Below are 20279 nucleotides of genomic sequence, written 5' to 3' on the forward strand. Positions count from 1 at the left end.
TGCGCAAATACAATGGGAACCTAGGTGTGTATCAGGTTTGAATTCATCTGCCTTTCCTGGCTGTCTCCTTCAACTTGAAGTTACTAAACATTAATCTATGTTGTTTCATTATTGCAATGTTTTACTGGAGAGATCATCCACATGGTGCCTACTCTCTTTACATGGAAGTCCTGGCATGTAGGTGTAGAATTTCTGCTTGTGCACCGTGTGAGGTGGGCCACTGAGGTCTTCATCCGTCCCATGTCCAGACCCACCTCTTGGTGTCTTGCCTACCTGGTCCTATTCTGAAGTACTGTAAAGAGGGCAGTCTCCAATTGGGACTTGAATATTAGTTAATCTTCATGAAGAAGCAGGCCAATTCTTCTCCTTGCTTTGGACTTAACAGTGTTACAGACATGTACAATGGTCAATGCTATTCTGCTGGCAGAATGAAGTGGTATGAAAACCTTCCCACCTGAGTGAAGGACTCAACAACCTGTTGGTTTTATGGCGTGGTGCCAACCAGCTTTTCATTGTCAGGGCATCAAGGTGTCTACTTTACTCAGCCTGTTAGTGCCCAGCAGATTAGCAGAAATCCGCAGACAGAGATGCATTTGTGGGTAGCCGGCATGCACGATGGTGCAATGAAATTATTCTGATTCCAGTTTAACCAAGGCTCAGCCTTGGATTGCATTTTAGTCTTTTGTAGAATTAATAAAGTTCCAGTGCTTTCTAGAAAACGGGGAATTATTATTTTGTTGCTGTTGTTGTTTGGAGGTTCTGGGGATCATTCCTAGGGCTTCATGCATGCTAGGCAAGCACCCTATAACCCAGCCACACCCCAGCTCGTTAGGATTCTTTATGGTGATTGTTAATACTGTTGACAACTTGGATACCATGTATTGTATTCATTCTTGCATCTTGACATTGTTTAAACAGCTGTAGGAGTATTTTCAAGAAACTCTGGTAACACAGGATTCCTTCCAAAATAAAGTGTTCTTAGATTTCAATAAACTTGGGTTTATGGATTTCTGACCAGCGAATCGTGACCATGTAGATGTGTAAAAGAATAAATCTCTGAGAGATTGCTAGTCACCAGAGATGGCACGTAACAAATGTTCAGCCGGTTCCGGGGAGGGAGCAAGTCAGGTCTTGATTTGTGGTTTTGCTCCTTTCCATGTCTTGAATGTTCCACCTTGGACAGTTTCCAACTCCTCAGGTGATGCAGCAGCAATGTATAGGGTGTGCATTCAGCAGTGGTTCTAAGAGTTGGTGTGTGCTGAGTCCAGCACAACCTGCAGTAGCAGTTGGGGGGGGCAATTGATAAACTTTTATGTATAGATAGTGCTTTTACACACACACACACACACACACACATATAAAACATGAACACTAATACATTAGCACACAGGCTGTCTCAAGAAATTGATAGGAGAAAATGATGTATGGGAAACTTTATATTGCTATTTGTCATGATACAGGGTAGGATATGACAGCATTGGAGGACCACCTTTTAAGTTCATTTCCCTCCTTAAAAAAATAAACAATAAGGGGCTGGCAAGATGGCTCAGTAGGTGAGAGCCCTTGCTGTCAAGCCCGAGTGATTGAGTTCAATCCTTGGGGAGCCACGTGGTGGAAGGAGAAACCTACTGCTAAAAGTTCTCATCAGGCCTCCCACATTTGCTGTGGGACACAGGAAGGCACACACATACACATACACATGGTCACACACACACATGGTCACACACACACATACACATGGTCTCACACACACATACACATACACATGGTCACACACACATACACATACACATGGTCACACATATACACATGGTCACACATATACACATACACATACACATGGTCACACACATACACATGGTCACACACACACACGTATACCATACCCACAACTAAAAAAGAAAAAAGATTGTTTCCATAAGGGTTATATGGTGGTGAGATATGAGAAGGCTTGTTTATGGGGTTTGTGTTTGTTTGTTGCAGAATAAAGTGATCTCTTGGTTGTCACATCTCAGACTCCATGGCCTGGACGATGCCACCAGCATCTAAAAGCTGACTATTCTCTGTTCACGAAGTGCCTCTGTGCCACATTCTGGAGGGCAGCTGCATGGCTCTTTCACAGTGAAAAACTCCAAAATGTTACAGGGAGAACGCCTTAAAAAACAGCTGGAAAGAGAAGCCTCTTTCCAGATCCTACATGGCTTCTGGTCACTGCTGAGAGTGGCAGTTAGGGTTGTTCATTTTGATGTGCTCAGAATCACAGCTTCAGCATCTACAGGTGCTCAGAGTTCCCCCAAGAAGGCAGAACACACAGGTTCTTTTAAAAGCAGTTTTTGTTGTTCCATCTTCTGATTGTAGAGGTCGTTTATGAAATAGTTCATAAAAAGAATCAGGACTTCCAGGTCCCACTCAGCTACACAGCAGGCTTGAGACCAGCTTGGGTTGCCTGAGACCTTGTCTCAGAAAACAACAAACCAGTAGTTGTTCATGTTCCCCTTAGTTGAGATACTTAATGCTTCTCCCTTGTTGGCTGTAGTGTATGGCTAATGACAGCAATATGGCGTGTTATCCTGTGCTATTAGGTTACTGGTTAAATAAGGGTGCAAATGTGAAATCACTAGGAAGCTAAAAGCTCTCCACCAATATCTTTTCATCATGACTGTGATATCAACAATTTGGTTATTGTTAGAACATTTCAAAATATGAAAGTAAACATATGTCAAACTAAATTTATTGATCCTGTAATGGGTTGATTCTCATATAAATACCACCTGCATTTTTTTTTTCTTGAAATCACCACTCTTTGTACGGCCAACTTTCACCCTCAGAAAGGCAGCAAGAAATCAATTTCTTGTAGCAGTCACTGAGGAGAAACATCTTTGAGATCCAAGGAAGCAATTCTCTTTCCTGGGGTGGCAGGCTGGATGCATAATTAGAACAGTCAACTAGTTCAGCAGGGAAAAAATCTATATTTAAATTTTCATTGTTGTTTGCAATTATGTAAAAGCCATCATATAACTCTGACAAGTCAGGATATAATCATGAGCTTTCCGTGTGAACAGGGCTGAGACTGACCTAGCTCCTAAGTCAACTGTGGACTTTACACAGTAAAGGTTAGGTTCTCAAGTGGCTAGAACGGGGGTGGGGGCCCTTGGGAGAAACCAATGTGTAAATGATGGCTGAGGTTTTTTCAACATGCAGCAGTTTATGTGGATTGCTGCCGTTCAATTGGGTTCATTACACACACTCATTGAAACCATGGTAATATGACCCCTTCCACTCTTTTATTGAACAAGGTGTGGTGTATATCAGTCAATGAACAGACAGCAGAGCACCTGTCTTTCAGGCTAACAAGGGGCTCAGGTTTTCAGCTGGATGTCCTTTTGTTGATAGAAGAGACAACCCAAGATGTTCTGAGAGGAGAAGGTGTTGAGGAGATGTCAGGGACGGTGACTTTTGTTCCTTTCACATGGGCCAAATCCCACATGTGTAGGAGGCATTAGAAGTAGAGCAGCTAAGAAGGTCGGAGGAAGAAATCTCTGTACTCTGGAAACGTTGAACCGCTCAGAGCTCCTGCTCCAAGGCTTCCTTCAGTGGTACAGGCAGACATCTTGAGTCTCATAAAACTTTATTTCTGTATAATAAACAAGGATGCCATTGACAAAGTAGTTAGGATTTATGAAACTTTCTCCAGCTTCCCAGCAATGCAGGCTATCAGCATGATAATTTATAATCGCTTGTGACAAATACTGCCGAGCCAGGAGGTGTGTGGTTACATTCAGATTGGATGTCTTTATCTGGGGAGCCATAAAAATTTCAGAGACATTGGCTTAAAAACATTAAGAAAATGAATGTGAAGCTGTAGAAGAAAAGCCTGCGAGGGTAGAGCTGGGGAAAGAGGCCAGCAGAGGGTTTGTTCTGGACGAGATCCTAGCTTCACTCCAGTTTCTTAACTCGCCAAGGATGCTTTTCCCTCTCTAACTTCTTTGGCCATCTTCTTGGACACACCAAGGGTGGGTATGTTTCTCAATGCCATGGAGCTAAAGCAGCCTTTTGCTCCTGTGACTCCATTTGAATCATGGTGAAATTATAATTAAATAGAGATGATAGTCAAATCATGGATAGATTGAGAGGCTAAATCATGTCGTGTTTCCTTATTGCTACTTTTAAGTTTTCCTAAATGTTTACAAGCTTTGAAACACTGCTGATCTGATTTACTTTAGAAGAATACAAACTCAATTATTAAAACTTAATCTCCCTTAGTTTCTTAAATCTGATTATCACTGCAAATTAAACTTCATAATTTTACAGTGATGATTTAGTCATTTATTAATTTCCCTGAATAATATTTTCTGGTTTTATCCTTTCTTCTTTTCTTCTTCTCAGCATGAATTTTTGCATCAGCTTTGATTTTTGAATGTTATATTAGAAACTATATTCCCAGAAGTACTGTTTATGCATATATACATGTGTGTGTGTGTGTGTATGTGTGTGTTGTATGTGTGTGGGTATATGTATGTAAGTAGGTGTGTGTGTGTGTGTGTGTGTGTGTGTGTGTGTTCTGGGTATGTGTTTAGTGTGTGTGTTGTATGTGTGTGGGTATGTGTATGTAAGTAGGTGTGTGTGTGTGTGTGTGTGTGTGAAATAGAGAATATATCCAAGACAAGCCCCTCCACCTAGTCTTTTACTTTTCAGCATCCCTCATGTTAAAACAAAAGTTTTTATTTTATGCAAAAACAGTGGGGAACCTTAAGCCAAAATATTTCTCCATTTTCTGTATGAAATATAGGAGCATATATACTTTTAGTTAAAAGATAATATATTATTATAAAAGTGCTTAACATAAGTGTGCCAGTTAATAAAATCTTGGAAGGTCCCCAGACCAGGGAGAAGCAGTTCCATTTCCAGAATTCCCTGATATCCGTCATCAGTCACTCCCTCTGCCCTTGAGGGGAGCTGCTCTTTTAAACTCACGTGATTCCATTTTTTCAAGTTTCAAAGTCTAAGAGAACTAAAGCTTTATTAGAAGCCTTCATGTATCTGTACTCTGAATAGATCCTGTGAAATCTTTGGAGTAGAGATAGATACCCATGCACACGGGGACACACACACACGGACACACATACAGATATGCACAAACATGCAGAGACACACACATACACGGGCACACTCCTCCCCTTCAGATAAGGAGTTCCATTCTGCTGAAAACTCATGTAAAAATATCTTTTCTTTACTTAATATGCTAACAGATAGCTGATAATCTGCTTTCTATGCAAAGACAATTCAGAAAATTCTTCCTGTGTTTGTTGTGATGCTGGAGGAGGCACACGTGCTCATATGTGTATGTACATGCTGAAGCAGGATGAATGCTTTGGCTGACTTCCTCAGGTACTTCTCCCTGATCTCTTACTGGATCTGGAGCTCACCTGCTTGATTAGACTAGCTGTCCAGTGAACTCCAGGTCCCCTCCTTTCTCATTCTCCCCAGCACTGAGATTATGGCACCAGCTTGTCACATGGATGGTGGGAATTAAAGTCAAGGCCTCACGTCTGTACAGTACACACTGTACCCGATGAGTGGTCTCCCCAGCTCCTCCCCCGTTGTTTTAATGGATCATCTTATCACTTCTAATTTTGATCTTGGGTGACTCTTAGGAGCACTCTCTGGACCATGTGAAGGGGGCACCACCAAGCTCAGTTTAAATAAACAGCTCTTGAGAAAGTAGGAATGAACCATCTTGGGAACTGTAGGCCTGGACCTGCAACACTACAAGTACCACTCAGGCAGGTAACTTGCTGCTTTCTTTTCTTTGATTTTATTTTCCCCGTTACCACTGATTTAATCTAAACAGGGCCCTGGGTATTTAATAAAAGGATTTTTTGTTATGTTTAGTATAATATAACAAAACTTGACAGTGCTGTGTTTTGAATGTGTTGGATACTTGTGTAACTTAAAAGAAGCAGCGATCGAGATGGAGAGATGGCTCAGAGGAGGAAGCACTTGCTCCACAAACTTCAGGGCCTGAATTCATTTTCTCTAACCTAGGTAAAGACACCAAACATGGAGGTATGCCCTTGCAAACACTAGCCCTTGGGAGGGAGAGACTAGCACATTCTTGGAGCCCAGTGGCTAGTCACCCTGGGCAACTGAGCACCTGCCTCAAGGGAATAAGGTGAGGGACGACAGAGCAAAGTGTCAGACAACCTCTTCTGGCTTCTGCTTGTACTCCTGGGCACACACAGCTAGCACAAACAAACACACATACACACACATAGATACACACACAAAACCAGAGAGAGAGAGAGAGAGAGAGAGAGAAAGGGATGGATGGATGGATGGGTGGGTGGGTGGGTGGGTGGGTGGGTGGATGGATGGATGGATGGATAAGTTAGAGAACAATTGAGGAAAAGACTCGAAGTCAAAGCTCTGATCTTAATGTATGCATGTATTTATGTACATACACACACATATATATATAAACACATACATATATATGTGTACACACACACAAACTTCTGTTACAAGCTAAAGGAGTGGACTACTTGGCATTGTGTCTCCCCAAATCAACAAGCATGTGGGGTTCCCCACCAGAGTTCTTTTTGGGACACAGGATTCTAAGAAGGGACCAGGACAGACATGTGCCTCCAGCCTCATGTGTGTTCTCAGTTCTGTCCTGCCCATCATTGCCTTTGAGAGAGGCACATTTGCTGACATGCCTCAGCAACCAGACACATATGCACAGGAAGAGTCAAAGATAAACTTATAAACTTTTCTAACTACAGCTGCCTGTTCATCAAGGCTGATAATTAGGTCAGAGAGGAGGGGGGTGAGGGAGAGAGGAGAGAGGAGAGGAGAGGAAAGAAGAGGAGAGAGAAAGAGAGAGAGAGAGAGAGAGAGACAGAGAGACAGAGAGACAGAGAGACAGAGACAGAGACAGAGAGACAGACAGACAGAGAGAGACAGACAGATAGACAGACAGAGAGACAGAGAGAGACAGACAGACAGATAGACAGACAGACAGAGAGACAGAGAGAGACAGACAGACAGATAGACAGACAGACAGAGAGACAGAGAGAGAGAGAGAGAGAGAGAGAGAGAGAGAGAGAGAGACAGAGAGAGACAGAGAGAAATTTGTGTTCAGATCAGGTTCCAAGTGCCTTTTAACTGGGTGTTTGTCAATAACCCTGAATGCGGCAGGCAGCGACTTAGCTGTTCCAGCTCTTCACAGGAACGGGCACCCAGCTGGTCTATGTTCAGATGGCCTGTGTCTAGCATCTAGGTCAGTGAATACTGTCGTAGGGCTGAAACATTGCAGACAATTCACAGAGAGCCCAGAAAGCAGTCTGTCTGTTCACAGTGCGTACATTCTGCAGACAAACAGAGGCAAACAAACCACCAATCATCTCTTGGCTCCTGTCAACTCAATTGCTTAAAAACATTCATGTCTACCAAAGAAATGTTCACCTTACAACACGCTCCCTTCCATCCAGGCTTGATATGTGTTTACAGACTCCTATTTGCTCAACATGGCTTTTATCCTCCCTTTACGTTAATTAATTAATTTGTATGTGTGTGCAGGAGCATATGGGACCCCACTTGCTTCTGCCCACCCCATCAGACATACTGGGCTTTTTGGCACAGGTGCTGGAGTCCAAACGCAGGTCTTCAAGCTTACTCTGTGCACACTTTCCCCCTGAGCCGGCTCCCCAGCCCGCTCCTTTAGCTTAAGTAACCATCGCGTGCTTGGAAGGAGCAACTTGGCTGCTCTGGTTTTCTCATAACTACATCCTGAGTACGTAGTATGTACCCTCGGGGTGCTGTACGCTCAGAGTAGGGGATCTTGCTTCTTCCTCTCACACATTTTAAACACCACAAAACCTAAAGTTGAAGAAGTGTAAATTAAATGCCCACGTGCCCTGTGACTCCAGAAAGCTGGTATGGTTGCAGCAGAAGGCACCTTTGGGCCGCACCCTCTGACTGAAAGACTTCAGTTGCCAGCCATTTCCTTCCCTGAACCATCTCCCACAAGTGCTTAAATATAAACCCACAAATTCTGAGAAAAGATCGAGCTTTTCCACTAAGTAAGCACTTATAGATCCTACAGAGAGCTGATTGGATTTCCTACTCTGTGTAAAGTGACTGCCAAGTTTGGAATGAAAATCGTGATGGAGGTGTCTAAATTCTGGTGCCCTTGGTTGGTGGTTTCTGAACACAAAGCACAAGTTACTATAATTTTTGCTCAAATCTAGTAGCCAGGGCAGTCGTGGTCTGAGCGTATACTATTGGTGGTTAAATGGGTGTTCCAGGTACCAGCTGTGCGTATGGTCCTAGACCCCAAGTAAGAGGGTCACATTCTCTTCTAAATACTACGCATTTGCTTAATCTCAGGCAGATGTCAGGAGAAGAACTCCTCATAGCCCACCGTTCACCGTATTTTACACTTACATTTGCCACTGTGGCTCTGGAAGGGTTTAAGGGGAAATGCTTGCCCAGGCATTTGCTTCCTATGACAGACAGAGGAGTGTTTTCTGAGGAAAAACAGACCCTGCAAAGTCTTTTGTTGTTATCTGGTTAGATACTTTGAACAAGCAGCCAAATCAGGACAGAGGTGTTTCCTGTGGCTTTGGTGACAGGCTGGCCTGTCACAGGAGAGCTTCCAGTTCCTTCGTCATGTGTCATCCTACAAGAGGCTTCTGTAGACCAGACAGAGATGCCAAAGCCAGTCATTCCCAGGCAGCTTTGCAAGATCTCTGACTCTTTCATAAACAGTAGGCTAAACAGAGCAACACTGAGCTACCATGGAAACCTGATGTAAACCAAGATTTAGTCTTGGAAAAATAAGTCTAAAACTTTCAAAAGCATCAAGTTCCCCCATTTTAAATGGAACAAAGAACAGACTCTAGGGACAAAGATAAGGCATCCTCACAGAGAGCTCCCTTACCGTGGCAACTGTGCTCGCATGGTCTTGATAAAGGGTTGGTGATGTTTGTCCTTAGAGAAGTTGAGGTAGTGGACATTAATTTTCTATTTAATGGCTAATTCATTTCCTATATGGTTATAGGAAAGATAATTAGAATAAATAAAGGTTTTAATTTCTAGAGGGGTTCACTCTTTGGGAAAAACGGTAACCCATAAAAAATGAAAAATCCCAGTTAACTGAACAGTCTGGGCTCTCTGGCTCACTGTTGCTTTGCATATCTGGTCTGACTCTTCTTTATTGAGGTGTCTCTTTCCAACTGTTTGGTTAGTGTTTATCTTCCCTGGGGCGGCTTTCTCCCAATGTCAAGTTCTTTGTCCATGACTCTGGGCTGCATTTAGCAATACGGAGAACGTGTTGGTTCAGTCCTCAAGACGAATCTCTGTTTCCTTCCTTAGCTTCCTCACGTCACGGCTGAAGCGTGCGCGGGTTCATTACTGAGAGCTGGGGATTCCTGATTGCCAGGGGACTGTGTTGGCAGTTCCCCGTGAGGAAGGGCTCTGGTGAGAATTGAGGCCAAGGGTTATAATTGCCCCTCTGCCACTCATTCCCATCTGTGAGACAGGAGATGGTTCATATGGGCTGGGTCCCAATTATGTGGGAGCCATGTGATTATCGCAGTTAGCAAGGCCGCTTTGACAGTATCAGCCAGCGTACGTGGGAAGATGAAACGTGGGCGAGGTCTGAGAACACCACGTAAACACAGCTTTCTTCATCTTTACATCTGGTACTGCACTTGTTTGTTTGTATGTGTGTGCACGTGTGTGTGCACGTGTGTCACGACATGAGCGTGAAGGCCGGAGGATCACCTTCGAGACCTGGTTCTCTCTTACCACCGTGTGTGTTGCAAGCATTAAATTTGGGTCATCACAGTTTCCAGCAAGCACCTTTAGCTGCTGAGCCATCTTGCCAATTCCCCGCTCATTTTATCATCATATCTTGATTATGTACAATAATGGGTTTCAGTATGACGTTTCCATGCTGACGTGGATTTTCTCAGGTGGACGGACCATCATGATCTTCCCAACTACTGCCCACATAACTTCTACTTTCGTGCCTTTTCTTGTGTATGTGAGATTCAGTGAGCTGCCCCGAGGCCCCTTAGCTTCTGGAACTGTGCAGCCTTCCTTCCTCCTCTGTCTCAGGAACACAATGCTGATGAGGTAGGCTTCTGGATACAAGACCCATGTTAAATAAAGCCTAGGTATGACTCGAGCAGGAAGTGCATCCGCAGGTTTTGTTCCTTAAAATAAGTTCAGACTGTAAACAATAACATCCGTATACTTAGGAGGAGACACAAATATTTCCAAAGTTGTGCATGCCCGCAGTGAGACAGCCCCGAGAACTTTTCTTCGTGGTCTAGTAAAGGTGATTGAGCTCCAGTCAGTCTCTAAACATCAGATGGGTGGAGCTCCTAGCTCGCCTCCGGGAAGATGCTATCTTGTTATCACACAATTGATAATAAAAGCATGTGTACTTCTTGTCCTGCTGCCCTGAGGGCTTGGAAATATGCCCAGCCCATTCAGAGAGAGAGCCAGGAGTCGAGCCATTTCAACCAGTGTGACCAGCAGTGGTCTCCTGCATTTTATACCATACATTCTCAGGGAAGGGAGACTGGGGAAATGAGTATTTGAAACAGACAACTACCAACCATTCATCCCTTTCCTTCTTTTTTACCTGACCGAATCCTTTAACTGCCATCTCCCTCCTCCGTTTCTGGTTCTGTCAGATTTCCCAATGGCGACTGACGGTCTTGGAAGGGCATGTTCTCAGGGAGGTCCTGGAATGGTAATAGAGGGGTGGCCATTTCCAGCCGTTGTCCCCAGATCTCCATTATGACCAGCTGCTGAGGGCATGAATTATATTCGAAACCCTTGGAAAGGGCTCTTCCTTGCATCTGAACTGACACAGGTGTACCTGAGAGCCCAGCTGAAGGAATTTGCTTTCCTTGCTGTGGGAACCCCGTAGGCTCTGTGGGCCAGAGGCATTCTGTAGGACTTTCCTGTCCTTGAGAAGAACTCCACCTTGGGTCCTGTCACCGTTCTAATCTACATTCTGTCCTGCTCTGGCCTCTCTCTTTCTTCTCACTGCCTGAAGTTGTGTGTGTGCCAGCTGCAAGCCAAGGCTCCATTCTGGTCTCTGCTGACTCAAATGCCACCCTCCATGACCCTTCAGACTATTGGTCATTACATGGTCCTAATTTATGTTATGTGTATCTGGAGAGAACTTCTCACATGTGTTAGGGTTCACATATATGTGGGTTCACATGTATGCACTTTTTTGGTCCTTTTTTATTGATTTTATTGAGCTCTACATTTTTCTCTGTCCCCCCTCCCTACCTCTCCCCTCCCCTTCAGCTTTCTCCCATGGTCCCCATGCTCCCAATTTACTCAAGAGATCTTGTCTTTTTCTACTTCCCATGTAGATTAGATCCATGTATGTCTCTCATAGGGTTCTCATTGTTGTCTAGGTTCTCTGGGATTATGATTTGTAGGCTGATTTTCTTTGCTTTATGTTTAAAAACCACTTATGAGTGAGTACATATAATAATTGTCTTTCTGGGTTTGGGTTACATCATTCAATATGATGTTTTCTAGCTCCATCCATTTGCCTGCAAATTTCAAGATGTCATTTTTCCTGGTGTATAGTACTCCATTGTGTAAATGTACCACATTTTCCTTATCCATTCTTTAGTTGAGGGGCATTTAGGGTGTTTCCAGGTTTTGGTTATGACAAACAATGATGCTATGAACATAGTTGAGCACATGTCCTTGTGGCATGTTTGAGCATCCTTTGGATACATACCCAAAAGTGGTATTATTGGGTCTTGAGGAAGGTTGTCTCCCAATTTTCTGAGAAATCGCCACACCGATATCCAAAAGGACTGTACCAGCTTGCACTCCCACCAGCAATGGAGGAGTGTTCCCTTTACCACACATCCTCTCCAGCATAAGTTGTCATCAGTGTTTTTGATCTTGGCCATTCTTGCAGGTGTAAGATGGAATATCAGAGTTGTTTTGATTTTCATTTGTCTGATGACTAAGGATGTTGAACATTTCCTTAAGTGTCTTTCAGCCATTTTAGATTCCTCTGTTGAAAGTTCTCTGTTTAGGTCTATACTCCATTTTTTTATTGGATTCAACACTCCACTCTCACCGCTGGACAGGTCGGTCAAACAAGTATGCACTTGTATGTGGGAGGTCAAAGTCGTCTTCCGATGTCCTTCTTCCTTCACTTTGGTTTTGAAGTCAGGGTCCCTTGCTGAACTTGGAACCTAGTTACCAGGCTGGGCTGGTTGGTCAGGGAGCTCAGGGACCCATCTGCTTCTACCTCCTTGGCACTAGAATTATGTTGAATTTCTCACATGAATGGTGGACTCCAACTCAAGTCTTCATGCTTTCAAAGCCAATGCTTGGCTCTCTGAGCCATCTTCTCAGCTGATGGGCTGAATTTCTTTGTTCGCCATCAATGCGATCATCTCTTCCCCAACTTTCACAGCTTCTGCTTCTCTGTGTCGCTACCCTGGTGTGGCTGGGCCTTCTCCCGCCATCTCCATCCTCTGTGAAGAACCTCTTTGATCTCAGCCATCTGACCTAGTGAACATCTGATGTTTTGCCTAGCCCCAGATCTCACCTGATTATTGGACTCCAATTTTACAGCATCTTCTGGATGATGCCTGCTTGGAAGACTTCATTTCCATAGATGAAGAATCACACTTTATCCTCATCAAGCTGATATTTTCTCTTTATCTTGTTTCTTCATCCCTTTTCCCCCAAATCTGAATCTCTGGGACATCTTGTGATCTCTTCTCACCCCCCAAGATATGCCAGTTTAAGTGTCTCTGAGTCACACTGCTACAATCTCTTTCATCCTTTTTCTGCTCCCTTTCTGTCACCATTCAAGTTCCACTCCTTACCCAGTCTGTTGCACTCCTGCCTCACCTCCCCAAAGCACTTGCCTCATGCTTGCTCATATCGAAACAACAGAGTTCTCTTTTGCCCTGTTGCCTGCCTGTGCCTTTCAGTCATCCTGCATGTTGTGGGCTCGTGTCTGGGCTCGCATCCAAACCACCTTTGTATAAATTGAACACAAATAATTGAGGGCGTCTGTTCCAGCTGGCAGCTGGATTTGCTGCATGTGAGCATCTCTGTCAGAGAAGGTAGCCTCCTGGTGCATTCACAGCACAAAGGCCCAAATCCACTGGCTCACACCACCCAGTAAAACGGAAGTCCTGCATTCTGGGTAAAGAAGGACCCCGAGGAGCAGAGTCTAAGCTAGCCCTAGAGTGGCTGTGCTGGGTGTTTCCTAAGGTAGAGAGTGAGGAATTCAACTCATCCTGGGTTCATCTCTCATCCTTTCTTTTAAGAAGGAGTCTCCTGTGGCTTAAGATAACCTCGTATCTGGAGTGATGCCTATGATGACCTTGACATTGGTCCTTCTGCTGCCAGCTCCCAAGTGCTGGGATTGCAGGTCTATCTGCCACACCTGGGTGTGGAATACCTCAGCCTTTCTGTAGCAGGGCAGGAACAGGCAGGCACACAGTTCCACTGACAAGAGAGAGATGTCCCTGCGACTCCAGAAAGTTTCTGTCTGTCACACTAGCTGACTTTGGTGTCTCTACCTGGGATAGCTTCAGACGTTTCTGGAGTCAATGACCACAACAAAGAAATGAATAAGCAAACAAAAGCCCAGATACACTCAGCATCAATGTCCTTATACCCCTGCATATCCACAGCAACATATCAGAGGCCTAGGGTGCTGGGCTTCCATTTCTGCGGAGACAGAAGCCAGAGCAGCCTGGGACACGTGACCTACCAAACCCTCTTCTATTTTGTGCTGCTTCTGTGTCAGATACGTCTGCCATTCTCTTGAGAAACTCGCTTAGTTAGTGGTGTGGCCTCCAAGGAGGATGTTGAGAGTATACAATGCTTGAGTTCTAGAACTCCCTCAGCCTATATGAGATATATACTGCAGGTCTTCTGTTTCTAGATATCTGGTTCCTCGGATAGGAAAGGAGTGAGGCACACAGCTTTTCAGCCCCCTGGGCTTCACGTAGGAGGGCCTTGCTTTCCCCAAGCCTTGACGTCATGAGTATACGGGATCTGCCCTGGAGACTGAGGTGTAATTTAACTCACATCTCACCACACTTTTTAACCCTAATTCATACCTGGCAGTTGCCTGTTTTAGGCTTTTGAGTATATTTTTACTAATTCTTACCACTTCTAAGATATTCTTGAGAACGGGGAAGGGACTCACATGTTCTGCTACGGGGAACACGCCATCCGCAGGCGGCAGAGACTCTGTATCACAATGAGCGGTGTGCATTGCCAGCTGAATGTGAGGTGTAATTTAACATAATGCGCAGTTGATAGCTCTGGTATTAACCTGAACTCCAATTCCATCACTACCACAAAGGTAGTTTTTACTTTATCTTTTCATTCAACAAAACATTGAAATTAGATTGTAAAGAGTAGAAATTACACTGGAAAAAAAAACACAAAGGAATGGCAACAGGGATTTTGTTAATGAATCCCACCTCACTCTTAGAGTCTCTGAGGCAGCGCCTATGTAATAAGCTGTGTATCTATTTGTAAAACAGACTCAAATTAAGGGGCTTATTCAGATGTCATTGTGAAAACAATTTCCCGAGATTGTGGTCTATCAACGGGAGATAAGATGGCACTTCGTTGTCGCCCGCTGAGGCCCATTATGAATATTCTATTTCAGAGGCGAATCACACTGTAAATATAATGTTCAGATTCATTTATTCCCACAATAGCATTTTTGCAAAGGTGCAATTTCATAATTTGACTTAGCATTGATAGTGCATTCCGAAGCTCTTTGTAACCACCGGTTAATTCACACATCCCGGGGAAATTGTTTATTTGTACTAGGCCCATTTTAAAAATAAAAAAAAAAAAAACCAAACACACAAAGATAAGTTGTTTTGCTGAAGGCTGAGTAGGACAGGGGTGTGATTAAAACCCAGTCCCTCCTAAGTGCATCCTTAGGCATCCGACTAGGCACATCTGAGCAATTTAAACAAACATGCTCTCAAGCAAGACGGAAGATCCCTGCTAACAGTTCCACAGCTGATAGGAAACTTGCTTGAGAAAACACAAATACAAGCCCTTGGAGATGCAGGATGCAGATGGAAAAGGTGCCTGTTGATAGTACATTTCTCCTCTTTTTGTGGTCCTTCTGAGCCAGGTTTTCATTAAATCAAATGACCAATGATGAAATGATATTAAAAGTTACCTAGCTTATTCCCCGCGTTAACTGAGGGAAACCTTGTATTTATAAACTGCAGGATAAAGAAAGATAAGAGCTGCCAATCCTATTCTCTCGTTTGCCCCCTCTTTCCCAAGACAAGCCTTGAGAAGGAGAGTCCTTGTGTCTCTTCTCTGCACTGTCTTGGGCGCGGTTTATACATTGAGCGTTATATGAACCCAAGATGGAGAGTGAGCACACGACCCCTGCTTAGTGTTCATCAAGGTGTACACCTAGAAACAAGTCAGGTATGACCATAAGTCCTGAACACAAGAGCTTGGAAGTTGGAGGCAATTACCCCCAAATGTTGCATCTTTGGACACCAAGTTTCTTCCCTTGCAAACTTCGCCTGTAGCCTGGTGTCTCACTCACTCGCTCACTAACAAACTCAGCAGTTTATAGACTACCTTCACAGTACCAGTTAGTGTTGTACCGATAGAGCGCACACCAAAATAGGACCCATCCCTGCCTTCACGACATTGCTATCTAGAGAGACATGGTGAGCTGCCTTCACGGCATTGCTATGTAGAGAGACACAGTGAGCTGCCGTTCAGCTCTGCCACCTTCAGATCCCTCCCCTGTGTGCCCACCATGCCATCCGGCTTGCTCTTCCTCCTTATCTCCATCTGCAGGTGACAGGGAAGGTATCCTTGGGACCTGCACAGGTTCTAAACAAGATGTGTATGACAACCATTTGCCTGAGGCGTGTGTTTGGTGGAGGGTCTGCGCAGCCCCTGGTTGCCTGTTCTCTGGAGCCACAGGCCCTTTGTCCTGTTCTAACCCTTCATACTCTAGTTTACAGAACCCCACTCCTGTGCAGGACCAGTGTATGCCTGCCCCTACCCCCAGCCCACATTGGCTGGTTTAACTTCAGTTCCTCTCCTTGCTGCTATAAGTGGTTCAGCCAACACCTTCACTCTCCAGCCTGGGGTGTGCCCGGGGAAGGCTTTGTCCCTTACTGGGGAACTAAAAGCCAGTGGGCACGTGGGTTTATTTATAGTCTTGGATACCATTTTCCTGACTGTTCAAGTGACTCAAATTATACAAAAGGGACAAAAAGAAGCCATAGGAAATCTCTTCTTCTCTGAACCCAAGCCAGGGTCCGACAATAATTATACAATAAATATTCATAACTCAACGGTGAGTGGAATGCTTTATTTATTTATTTATTTTCATCTCCAGTGAAAGGACCCCAGCATCTCTGGGTGCCGCTAGCAGTAACAGAAACGGAAAGAAAGGTACACCCTGACGGAGGTGTGAGGGAGCTGGGACGAAGGTGGAGCCGGGGATGAGGTAGAGGCAGGGAGGATTTCCACATCTTTGTGTCAAAAATGATGGCATCCCTGACACGAAGACTGAAATGTAAGCACGGGGCATGCTTTGGATATTTCGAGGCTTTTACAGTTTTCACGTTGAGGGGTCTGTGCTGCTTAGACACAAGCTAGAATCCTTTGGGAAGAATGAGCCTCAGCTGAGAAAATGCCCGCGCTAGATTGACCTGCGTGCCAGCCTGTGGGGTATTTTCTTGATGATTGATGTGGGAGGGTCCAGCTCACTGTGGGTGGAGCCACCCCAGGATTGTGAGCCTGGGCTGAGCTAGCAGAAAGCGGTCTCTCCGTGGTCCCAGCTTCACTTCCTCCTTCCAGAGTCTTCCAGTCTTGAGTTCCTGCCCTGATGTCTGTCAGTGACGGCTGTGACCTGAGAGCTAAAAGCTGAAATAAACCCTTCCCCCCACCCCAAGATGCTTCTAGTCATGGTGTTTTATCACAGTGAATGAAACTCCAAGTCAGCGTCCCAAAAGCAAACTTGGTCGTGGGAAACAGGACACACTGGCCATAGAGAGTCAGGATCATTTCATGGCTGAAGCTGTGGACATGAGCAACATTTCTTAGCATGGCCAGGAGAGAGAGACAGAGAGAGAGACAGAGAAGAAATAAGGCCCTGGAGGGAAAGTCAGTTGCATGGGCTGATGTTCAGAGGAGATAGGAAGTAATTGCAAGAGAGGTTTCAAAAGGCTGGTATGGGCTGGGAGATAGGTCAATGGATAGAGCTCCTGCTTCACAAGCCTGAGGACAAGAGTTCAAATCTCTTCCAGGCATGGTGGTATGAGCCTATCATTCCAGCACTGGGAGATGGAGGCTCACTGGCTAGCCAGTCTAATCAACTTCAGAAGTTCAGGTTCAGTGAGAGACCCTGCCCTGCCCCAGAATAAAATGGAGAGTTGTTGAGGAAGACGCTCAGTGGTGGCCTGTGGTCTACACACATGGCGGGGGGGGCATTGGTGACCATCCACAGAATCAGATTCTAAAAAGAATGCAACCAGTTGAGGGTAGGGAAGATATGGAACTGGGGTTTTCCAGACTCCCCGGCCCCTGGTATTAAAGATGAAACCTAGGACCTCACATATGCTAATCAAGCACACAGATGCTGAGCTGTGTCCCCAGCTCTTTCCCACTGTCCTGTGACTAAGAGCACTCTGGAGCTCTGGCTGGCCTTGAACTTTTGCTTCTTCTGCCTGGGCATTCTCAGTAGGCTTAGCTAAGCTCAGCTTTACCAGGACGTTTAGACAAGCTGCTTCATTCAACCCAAGGGATTAGGCCCTGAGTGCACGGGAAGAAGCATAGACCACAGAAATGAACTCTGCTTTTTGCCTTTGGATTTGAAAGAAGTTTATACAGAGAATATTCACTGGCTTTCCAAGTCAGGTGATCAAGCCCAGTGCCAATGCATGGCTCACTGCCAAGTCTTAAGGGAAAGAAGAAGCAAGAGTCACCCTGCCAACCTGTTGCTAAGTTCTATGGAGTCCTGGGGGAGGGGCAAATGCGTTCAATTCCACATGATTCTTCCCACTGACCAATGGTGACCCCACACATTTTACATATTTGCTCAGAAAGGAGTGACTGGTGTACTTGAGGAAACTGTCTCGTGTGTCGTGAATTTGACACCTTTTGCCCTCTCATGGACCCACCTCCTTCAGAAAGAGGAAAGCTGCAGAAGGGAAGAGAGGAACTTGGTTTGGAATAAACGGTTTTGTGAGTTAAATGGGAAGGCTTGAACTTATAAATGAAAGACAATGCCACTGTGTCATCCCTGTAACTACTTTCAGATTCGTTTCTTTAAGGAAGATTTAAAGTTTTGTGTATTTTATAGAATTCTCTGTTTTTCTTTTTAAATTCAGAGTGTAGGCTGAGGAGCAGGCTCGGTTGGTAAAGTGTGTTGGCCTGCAATCATGAGGACCTGTGTTCAAGCCTCAGAACCCAGGTGAAAATCTAGTATGCCACATACACTTTACATTAGCACTGGGAGGCGGGTCTCTGGGACCACTGGCCAGACAACCTCACCGTGGAGCCAGTGAGCTCCAGGCCAATGAGAGGCCCTCACCGTGGAGCCAGTGAGCTCCAGGCCAATGAGAGGCCCTCACCGTGGAGCCAGTGAGCTCCAGTCCAGTGAGAGGCCCTCACCATGGAGCCAGTGAGCTCCAGGCCAATGAGAGGCCCTCACCCTGGAGCCAGTGAGCTCCAGGCCAGTGAGGACCCTCACCATGGAGCCAGTGAGCTCCAGGTCAATGAGAGGCCCTATCTCAAAGGAGGAACATGGCACAGGCACATGTGTATATGTGCACTTGGATGCTCATAAACATACCCACAAAGAGGTATAAATAAATAAAAACTTGGTATGAGTATACTTTTTTAAAAATTAGGATCATTTAAGAACTTTTAAATGAGAAAATTCCTGTGTGCTCTGGCCAAATCCGTCTCATTTTACACAGTAAGCCTTTTTTGGAGATGTGTATACATACATCCTTTAAGTATGTATACTTAAGATGTCCTTTAAGTATGATGGAAACGTGTTGCATATTTTCCTTTAAGTAAATATTTTAAAATACAGGAAGATAAATCACCCATAGCCCTGATGCTAAATATAACAACTCTTTTATTTTGGTGTGTTTTGTCTCTCCTTAGTGAACTCTGCATTAGAGATATGTACGTGTTTCAAAATGTTAAAAAAGAAACTGGTACTACTCTTTATAGACAGCTTTTCCTGTACTGTTTTCCCTTAAAATTGAATGTTAAACATTATATTAGACTCTAAATACTCAATCATTATCTCTTCAAAATGATGAGTTTTTTATTTAAACTTCTTGAGATATTTAGAGTGCTTTCAATTATTCAAAAAGTATAAATAACTGTAAATGATGGCAGAATGAACTTGTGAATGCTAAATCCCTGTGTGTTTTAGAATTGCATTAGAAGCTATTTCTCAAGTACGGTTGCTGAACCGAAGAATGAGAATCAAGACTCTAAAAGCCCTTGTTTGAGAGGGTAATTCGTGGAGGCTTTATATTGAAACTCATCCACATTTTCAGAGACATCGACAGGTTCTGACAGCATCAGCTGATATTCCAAAGCAGACATTAGCAGACTTCCTGAAATGAGTCCTATTCCGATGCTGTGGGCTTTGCTGATGGGACAGACACTCAGCTCCTCCACTGTAATGAGAATCAGCTTGGCCCGGCTGCAATAAAGCTTTGCAGAGGACAGGCCGTCTCCGAGCGTGGTCTGCAGGGTTCTAATTGATGCTCTTTGCTTACTTGAAACTTGTGCTGTCTGTGAGAACGTCTGCATTTGTAGCCAGGGAGAACCAGGTCCTGCCCTGTGGTGTACCATGTAGGAAGACGGCCCTTGTGGGACCCTGAGCCCTGGTTTAGTACAGGACAGGAAGGATGCTTTTGTTGACAGTGATTGGAAATTAAGCACGGAAGCTGTGAATTGGCCTGATGGTTCGGTGTATGAAAGAGTCCACAGAGCCCTACTCTGTCCCTCTGGCAGGCAGCTGCTGCTCTGCCTCGTGTCCTTAGTGTCCTGTCTGGATAAATCCAGCCCAGCTCCAACCAAAGTAGCTCCAACCAAAGTGGTGCCAACTATGCATGCAGGTGAATATTCCCCTGTGGTAGTTCAGGTGAAGCCCTAATCACTCTGGAACGCCATGTTTTCTACACCTTTCCGGGACTACAAAGCAGGAAGATGGGAGG

General features: G+C 44.7%; 1 protein-coding gene across 1 annotated transcript in view; it reads left to right on the plus strand.

Moving 5' to 3' along the window:
* Nrp1 (neuropilin 1) overlaps window positions 1-20279 on the plus strand; it is a 144778-nt gene that overhangs the window by 5601 nt on the left and 118898 nt on the right.

Source organism: Arvicola amphibius, chromosome 15 (assembly GCF_903992535.2).
Source record: "Arvicola amphibius chromosome 15, mArvAmp1.2, whole genome shotgun sequence".
NCBI classification, from domain to species: Eukaryota; Metazoa; Chordata; class Mammalia; order Rodentia; family Cricetidae; genus Arvicola; species Arvicola amphibius.